The sequence below is a fragment of the Geotrypetes seraphini genome, chromosome 2 (genome assembly GCF_902459505.1).
Source record: "Geotrypetes seraphini chromosome 2, aGeoSer1.1, whole genome shotgun sequence".
Taxonomy (NCBI): Eukaryota; Metazoa; Chordata; class Amphibia; order Gymnophiona; family Dermophiidae; genus Geotrypetes; species Geotrypetes seraphini.
The window spans coordinates 489517921-489525986 of NC_047085.1; positions in this window are offsets into that span (position 1 = coordinate 489517921).

An 8066-nucleotide genomic window follows, 5' to 3' on the forward strand; every position below is an offset into this window, starting at 1 on the left:
TTTGAAGGAAATGGTAGTTGAGATAAGGACAGCTATTCGGTAGCTTGAACTTTGCTTGCAGTGTGATTTCAATGATTTTAGTGTGATTTCAAAATTGAACGGTAGGAGCTGGCCTGGTCTTTGACCAGAACAGCCTCCACTCCCTCCCTTCATTCCTCCTCCTGGAATAGAAGGACCCCTCCGCTTCCCCCCCCCCCCCAAACCCACCTGTAGGCCTCCCATACCAACCATACATCCATACAACTAGCCACTAGTGGCTAGTTGGGGCAGGAGCGATCCCCAGTCACTTCAGCCCATGTTCTGTTTGCTGCCAAAATAGTTGCTGCAAGAATGTCACAGCAGCTATTAAGAAGCCTAGCAGTGGCCAGAGTGAAGTCCAAGAAGCCAAATTATTTATTTGAGTTTGTAAGGTAATAAGGGAAGATTTAAAGGTTTGAGAGAAGTTTCTGGAGCAATTGAATTGATTTTTTTTTTTTTCCCAAAGCAAAAGGAGGATATATCTAATATCTAATAGCTTTTTTCAGGTACTTGTGGGGTTTGGTTTGGTTTGTCCAGATGCATAGTGTGAAAAGCCATGGCTAAGTGAAGGGAGAGGTAGGGAAGCCACTAAAAATGTCACATATTTGGAATTGTTCCTAGTAAAGCTGGCATTTGAAGTCTGGCCACATACTGTAAGTTAAGTGATTAAGAACATAATAATAGTCTTACTAGGTCAGACCAATGCTCCATCAAGCCTAGTAGTCCGTTCTCACGGTGGCCTATCCAGGTCACTACTACCTGGCTAAAACCCAAAGAGTAGCAGCAATCCATGCTACCAATCCAGGGCAAACAGAAGCTTCCCCCATGTCTTAATAACAGACTAAGGACTTTTCCTCCAGAAATGTGTCCAAATCTTTCTTAAAACCAGCTACGTTATTCGCTCTTATCACAACCACTGGCAATGCGTTCCAGAGCTTAACTATTTTCTGAGTGAAAAAAATATTTCCTCCTATTGGTTTTAAAACTATTTTCCCTGCAGTTTCATCGAGTGTCCCTTAGTCTTTGTAATTTTTGACGGAGTGAAAAATCAATCTACTTGTACCCGTTCTACTCCACTCAGGATTTTGTAGACTTCAATCATATCGCCCCTCAGCCGTCTCTTTTCCAAGCTGAAGAGCCCTAACCTTTCTAGTCTTTCCTCATATGAGAGAAATTCCATCCCCTTTATCATCTTGGTCGCTCTTCTTTGAACCTTTTCTAGTGCCGCTATATTTTTCTTGAGATAAAGAGATCAGAATTGAACGCAATACTCCAGGTGAGGTCACACCATGGAGCAATACAGAGGCATTATAATATCTTTAGTCTTGTTAGCCATCCCTTTTTTTAATAATTCCTAGCATCTTGAATAGTGATATTTTGATGTGACCACAAAGGAATGTTGAAGTAGTTAACAGTCTGTTCAATTCTCATTGGTAAACATTTTATTGAGATTGGTGTTGAGATGTTTAAAATTGAATCTTTACATTTTGACATTTACCATGTGTATCCAATAAAATAACTGATTCTCTATCCCTGTAAAATAGTTTCTTTTCAAGGTCTTAGCTCAACAGTTGGATAGGAGGGACAGCAATGCTGGCTCAGTTATGGAAGTTGGGTTTTCAGAAGTAAGAAGGAGATTTATATCAACAGCAACCTGGGTAAAGTATGTCTTACAGAAGTAGGTATTCAAACAAAAATCCTGGATTTTCTTTGGCAGGCTGGTTGGCAAAGGGATATTTGAGGATGAAATCAGAGAGTGATTGAAACTGTGAGTGTGGGGAGGAGTTGTTTATGTGTGGGGGAGAGGTTTTTGGCTAAAAGCGAATCTGCAGCTGAAATTCACTGCTTGGTTTCGGTTTTGGCCGAAACTGAAAACCAAAATTGAACGGTAGGAGCTGGCCTGGCCCTTGACCAGAACAGCCTCCACTCCCTCCCTTCATTCCTCCTCCTGGAATAGAAGGACCCCTCCGCCCCCCCCCCCCCCAACCCACCTGTAGGCCTCCCATACCAACCATACATCCACTAGTGGCTAGTTGGGGCAGGAGCGATCCCCAGTCACTTCAGCCCATGTTGTGTTTGCTGCCAAAATAGTTGCTGCAGTCTCCAGCGGCAGACTGTCACTGAATGTCACAGCAGCTATTTAGAAACTGGAGCCAGCATGGGGAGGAGTGACTGTGTACCGATTTATCCTAATTCTCCACACCAGTCCACAGAACATTTCCATAGGCAGCACATATATTTTCAGCACCTTGCTATAACCTCCAGTCTAGGCTCTAGAGCGCTCTTAGTCACAACAAATCTTGTTCATTCATATACACAAAAGTGCACCCTGGGCCCACAGCCTCATACATACCTCATAAGAAAATCTCCCATAAAAAGTGGAAGGGAAAATTTGCTTATTTTGCTTCATTTGCCTGCTCAACTTTATTTTCAAATTCTTTTAGAGCATTAATTAAAAAGCTAAAACGTCCCAAAAAAACTGCCTAAGTCGGCACTTCCACATCCCTAATCGCCAGGATGTCCAAGTGCCGATAATCAAAACTATTTCCTGGCCGTCTAGTGAGATGTTTCACCTGCTGTGTGCCCGGAGTTCAAGAGGGTGTGCTTTGGGCATGCTTTGAGTGGGCTAGACTTGCGGGGATAATCAAATCTTTTTCAAAACATTCTGAATGGAACGTAGACGTTCTGAGCTAGACCTCTTTTAGAAGGGTCTAAGTGCCATAAAGGTACCCAAATCGAGCAGATGACCACTGGAAGGGTTAAGTAATGACCCCACCACATACCCCATGGTAAGTGACCTCCCTCCCACCTCCAAAAATACTGAATGATAGAGTACATACTAGAGAATGACACAGGGAAAAAAATCTGTCCCTGTCACCGGACCACCGTCCCCTTCACCACCCGGTCCCCGCAGCATCCACCCTTCCCTCTTGCCATCTCACCGCCCTTCAGCGGCCCGAGAATCTCCCTCCCTCCCCCCTTACCTTCACGGTGCTTTAGAAAAGAAACTTACTGAAGCCGGCAAAGCCTGCCTGTGCCTGCAGTCACGCGTGTGTGGGTGGAAGCTTCTCCTCTGACGCAACCGGAAGTTGCGTCAGAGGAGAAGCTTCCGCCCACACACACGCGACTGCAGCCAGACAGGCTTCACTGGCTTCAGTAAGTTTCTTTTCTAAAGCACCGCGAAGGTAAGGGGGAGGAAGATAGATTTGGCCGTAGGTAGGGAGGGGGCCGTGCACGATTGGTGACCGCGCGCCTTCCCTCCCTTAACTGCGGGGACAAGGCCATTCACCGCTCCACGGGGCAGTGGATGGCCTTGTCCCCGAGACTGCAGTGAGCACTTCCCCCCCACCACCACCATTTTGGCGGGTTACCTGCGGCTAGCCGCAGGTAACTGCCACCATGTCATTCTCTAGTACATACCTATCTCTACAACAGCAGCTCCTAGTATGGGAAACACCTAGTAGAGTATCACACAGGTGGCAAGTATCCTGGTGGGTGGGCTAGTGAACCATAGAGAGAACGAGGCAGACCCATAAGGCACTCTAATCACAACATCTATGGTGTTACATATGAGCCCACCAAAACCCTGCTATACTGCCATATAGGTGCCTCATGTAGCTATAAGGGCTATTGGCTTGGTAAACAGGTGGCTCTAGTAGGTTTTGCAGCAGTTTTGGAGGGCTCACCATAAATTATAAGGGTTATATGGTGAGATGTATATCTGGCACCCTTTACGTGAAGTTCACAGCAGTGCCCTCTAAGGTAGGGTTACCAGATTTTACTTATGTAAAATCCAGACCCATAGACCCTCCCCCCCATGCCCGTCCAGTTCCACCCATCCTCCCCCCCCTAAGCCTGTTCTCGTCGGTTAGGAGGGCATCCATGCATGCACCGATGCCCCTCCCGATGCGATTTGTTTTTCAAAACCCAAAGTGCAGGTTTTGAAAAGCCATCCAGACGCCTGGAAATGCCCTCTAAAAAGAGGCCATGTCCGGGTAAATCCGATCGTCTGGTAACCCTACTCTAAGGTGTCCCACCGCTCTGTTGGCACATCTATGTGGTCAGTCCATTAGAATGGTGGCCCCTCCCACATCTCAATTGTGCTGATTTGGACGCTTCTAACTTGGATGGTTTTGTGGTCGAAAATGGTGAATGGCCTGGTGGTCTAGAAGTGTTTTTCAGCCTTTTTACACCTATGGACCGGCAGAAATAAAAAAATTATTCTGTGGACCGGCATTGGTCCGTGGACCGGCGGTTGAAGAACACTGGGCTAAGTCATGGGCCAGACCCCGCCCATCTCTACCCAATCTCCACTTCAGACCCCGCCCCCATAATAGTACTAATTGCACCTTGCACATCCCTTGCCTCATCTGGAAGCCTTCCCTCTGACGTTTCAACGTCAGAGAGAAGGCTTCCGGTTCAGGCGCAGGATGCCCGTAGGAGCCACTGCCCGTGGCTTTGTGCACTGAATCAGTGAGGAAGAGGGAGCTGGCTCGAAGATAACGCCACATTGATCGCACCGTGGACCGGCGGTTGAAGAACTCTGTTTTGGGCCTGATGCACGTGCTGGCCCTGTGGACCGGCAGGAAATTTCTGTGGACCAGCACTGGTCCATGGACCGGTAGTTGAAGAACACTTGTCTAGAAGTTTTGCAGCCAAGACGTCCAAGTAGGTGATGAAAAAATATATATATATTTGGACATCCCATTCGAAAATAGATGTTTCTGTGCTTCTGACTTTGGCCATTTAGTGGGAAATGTCGAAGTCGGACTTAGGTATCCTTTTTGAAAATTGCCCTCATTATTTCACCTAGCAAAATATTGCTGGATGTCACCATTTTCCACTCCTTACGGTGCATTTGCCAAGTTCATGACGACTGCGTTTGCAAAAATATTTGCAAAAATGAAAAATTGACTTCCTGGACTTCATTACACATTAGGCTGCGGCAGTCTATACGACTTTTGTTTTAGCCAGAGGAGTGAAGCAAAATCTTGATAAGAAAAAAATCCAATATTTTCAGCAGAATACGATTTTTATCGTTTCTGGGCTCCTTTATCGCATGTGACTTTTAATCACATGCTAGCCCCCGTGCTAGCCGGGAAACTACCGCCTGCTCAGGAGGAGGTGGTAGCGGCCAGCGCAGCCAGCCGTTTAGCGCACGCTATTACGCGTGTAAAACCGCTAACGCGCCTTCGTAAAAGGAGCCCTCCGTGCTCTAAATAAACACAAAAAAACTGTCTGGGGAAAAGAGCTGGTTGGATGCCTGAGATTTTTCCAAAAACCTAACCCTGCATATGTAACCACAATCGAGCATTTAAAGTTGACAGCCAAACAAGTGGGTGGTCTAAAATATTGGCTCCTATTTGTACACGTTGCTCCAGTTGTTGACATGATAGACACCTTAATAAAGCATTGGCTTGGCACGTAGCCCTGTAATAGGCATCTAGACACCGTAAAGAATTATATTTTCTATTGAATCACTTTGGGGATATATTTTCCCTCTTTCAACTACTTTGTTCTTGGCACCGGTAGACAAGCGCAAAATGTTCTCCAGTTTGTTGGTTTCATTTGTAAATCAGGAAGAGATAATTGGGCTAAACATTATGCGCTCCTTTTACAATGCCTTAATGCGCGGAATAGCGCGCGCTAAATTGACTTGCACGCTAGCCGCTACCGCCTCCTTTTAAGCAGGTGGTAATTTTTCGGATAGCGCGCGCTAATCTTGTGCGTGTGCTAAAAACGCTAGCACACCTTAGTTAAAGGAGCCCTATAATTCTATTGCCAGAACTGGATTTCACTTTCTTAATTTCACTGATGAATTTAGGTTATACCATTACAAATTAGGGGTCCCTTTTACCGAGCTACACTAAAAAAGAGGCCAGCGCTATCTTAGCGAAGGTCTTTTCTGCACGCAGAGACCACTTTTAGAATGGCAGTAAAATGGCCCCATTTACTTTTTTTTTCCTCTTAATGGCCACACACTAAATTTTCACAACCCCAACCCCCCCCCAAAAAAAGGAACAGAAACCCCATATAAAATACAACAAGAAAATAAAACAAGTGGGGAGTAGGATAGAACACATCAACCTTGAAACAAACAATATCTATTCATATACACTTCCCCCTCCCTATTCGCGGTTTCGATGTTCACGGTTTCAATTATCTGTGATTTTTTTTCCCAGGCCCCCCCCCCCCCTCAGAATCGCTCGTTGGCATCGAAAAAAAAAATGGCCCCGGGACTTGGAGGGAGGCGATCAGAAGCAGCGAGGGGGGAGGGGCAATCAGAGGCGGAGGGAGGCAATCGGAGGCGGCGGGGGGGGGGGGGGTGATCATAGGTGGTGTGGGGGCGATAGGAGCATGGACCTTACCTGGTGGTCTAGTGGTGATGCAGGGAAGGAGCGATCTTCCTACACTCCTGCCCCGTGCAGAGCCGTGCTGCTGAGTTCCCGTGGTCTCAAGAGACTACAACAGGGAGTTCCTGTTGGAGTTCCTGTTCTAGTCTCGTGAGACCAAAGGAACTCAGCAGCACGGCTCTGCACGGGGCAGGAGTGTAGGACGATCGCTCCTTCCCTGCATCACCGTTAAACCACCAGGTAAGGTCTGGGGGTGGGTCAGAGCTGGCCAAAAGTTATTCGCGATTTTTCCCTATTCGCGGGCCGGATCTGCCCCTAACCTTTGCGAATAGGAAGGGAGAAGTGTAGACTCAAATTAAAATACATATAAAAGTATAAGGATATACAGTCCTATTTTGCAGGTGTATAAATGTAATGTCCTTGAAATTCAATGACCCAGTGAGTGACCCGACACGATTCGTGTTTCGGCTTCAGGGGTGTGGGTGTCGGTCCACCAGATGGCACTCCGTTGCTGGAAATGCAGACTCTAAAATAATTGGGGCAACACACGCTGAACGCGTGAAAAAGAACACAGCAAAAGTTTGGCAAAAGGGTTTGCAAAAATCTAATGTTTCCAGGCTGATGTGTTCTCTCCTACTTGTTTTCTTTTCTTCGCGCACTAATGCCTCCTTTTACGAAACTGCGATAGCAGTTTCTAGCGTGGGGAGCTGCGCTCCATGGCCCGTGCTGCTCCCGATGGTCACTGAGTTCCTGTGAGCGTCGGGAGCAGCGCAGGCCATTCAGCGCGACTCCCCGTGCTAGAAATTGCTATCGCAGTTTCGTAAAAGCGAGGGTAAATTTCCCCATTGGCATGTGGCTTTTAGCGCGTTATAGGTGGCATGGGCTCCTGTGTTAATCGGTTGGCGTGTGGCAATGTAAAACATGCCTACTCTCTGTTCCCTGATCTGCCCCAGCACTAAAAAATAAAACCTATCAGAAAATTACCATGCGATGCCTAAGCCTGCCCTGCAGTGGTGCTTTTAACCTGCACTCAGCACGCATTAATGCTTGCCACATCCTAGTAAAAGGACCCCCAAGGCTTGCGATTTTATATTTCCTTGAAACAATAACAGAAGGCTTTTATGGTCTGATTCAGTAAGTGATAATAAAAGCCACATTTTGCATGGGACATATAGTTAGGAACTGGGATGCCAAGTTTAGGACTCACTATCCCTAAGTACTTTATAAATGGCTGTACTGTACATGGAATATCAGATGCACCCATTTGTAGTTTAATAAGCATCCAAATAACTTAAAAACAATACACTTCCCCCTCCATATTCGCGGAGGTTAGGGGCAGAGCCGGCCTGCAAATATTTAAAAAAACACAAATAATATTCGGGCCAGTTCTGCCCCCAACCCCCGCTTCCCCCAGCTATTTTAAGCCCTGAAAGCCCCCCCTTAAGCCTTACCTGGTAGTCTAGCGGGTTTTCAGGCAGGAGCAATCTTCCCACGCTCCTGCCCCGTGCAGATCGCTCACAGGAAATGGCTGCCTTGAGCTCCCGTAGTCTCTCGAGCCATTTCCTGTGAGCGATCTCCACGGGGCAGGAGCATGAGAAGATCGCTCCTTCCCCGAAAACCCGCTAGACCACCAGGTAAGGCTTATTGGGGGGAGGGGGGGGGGCTTACAGGGCTTAAAATAGCCCGAAAAAAGAA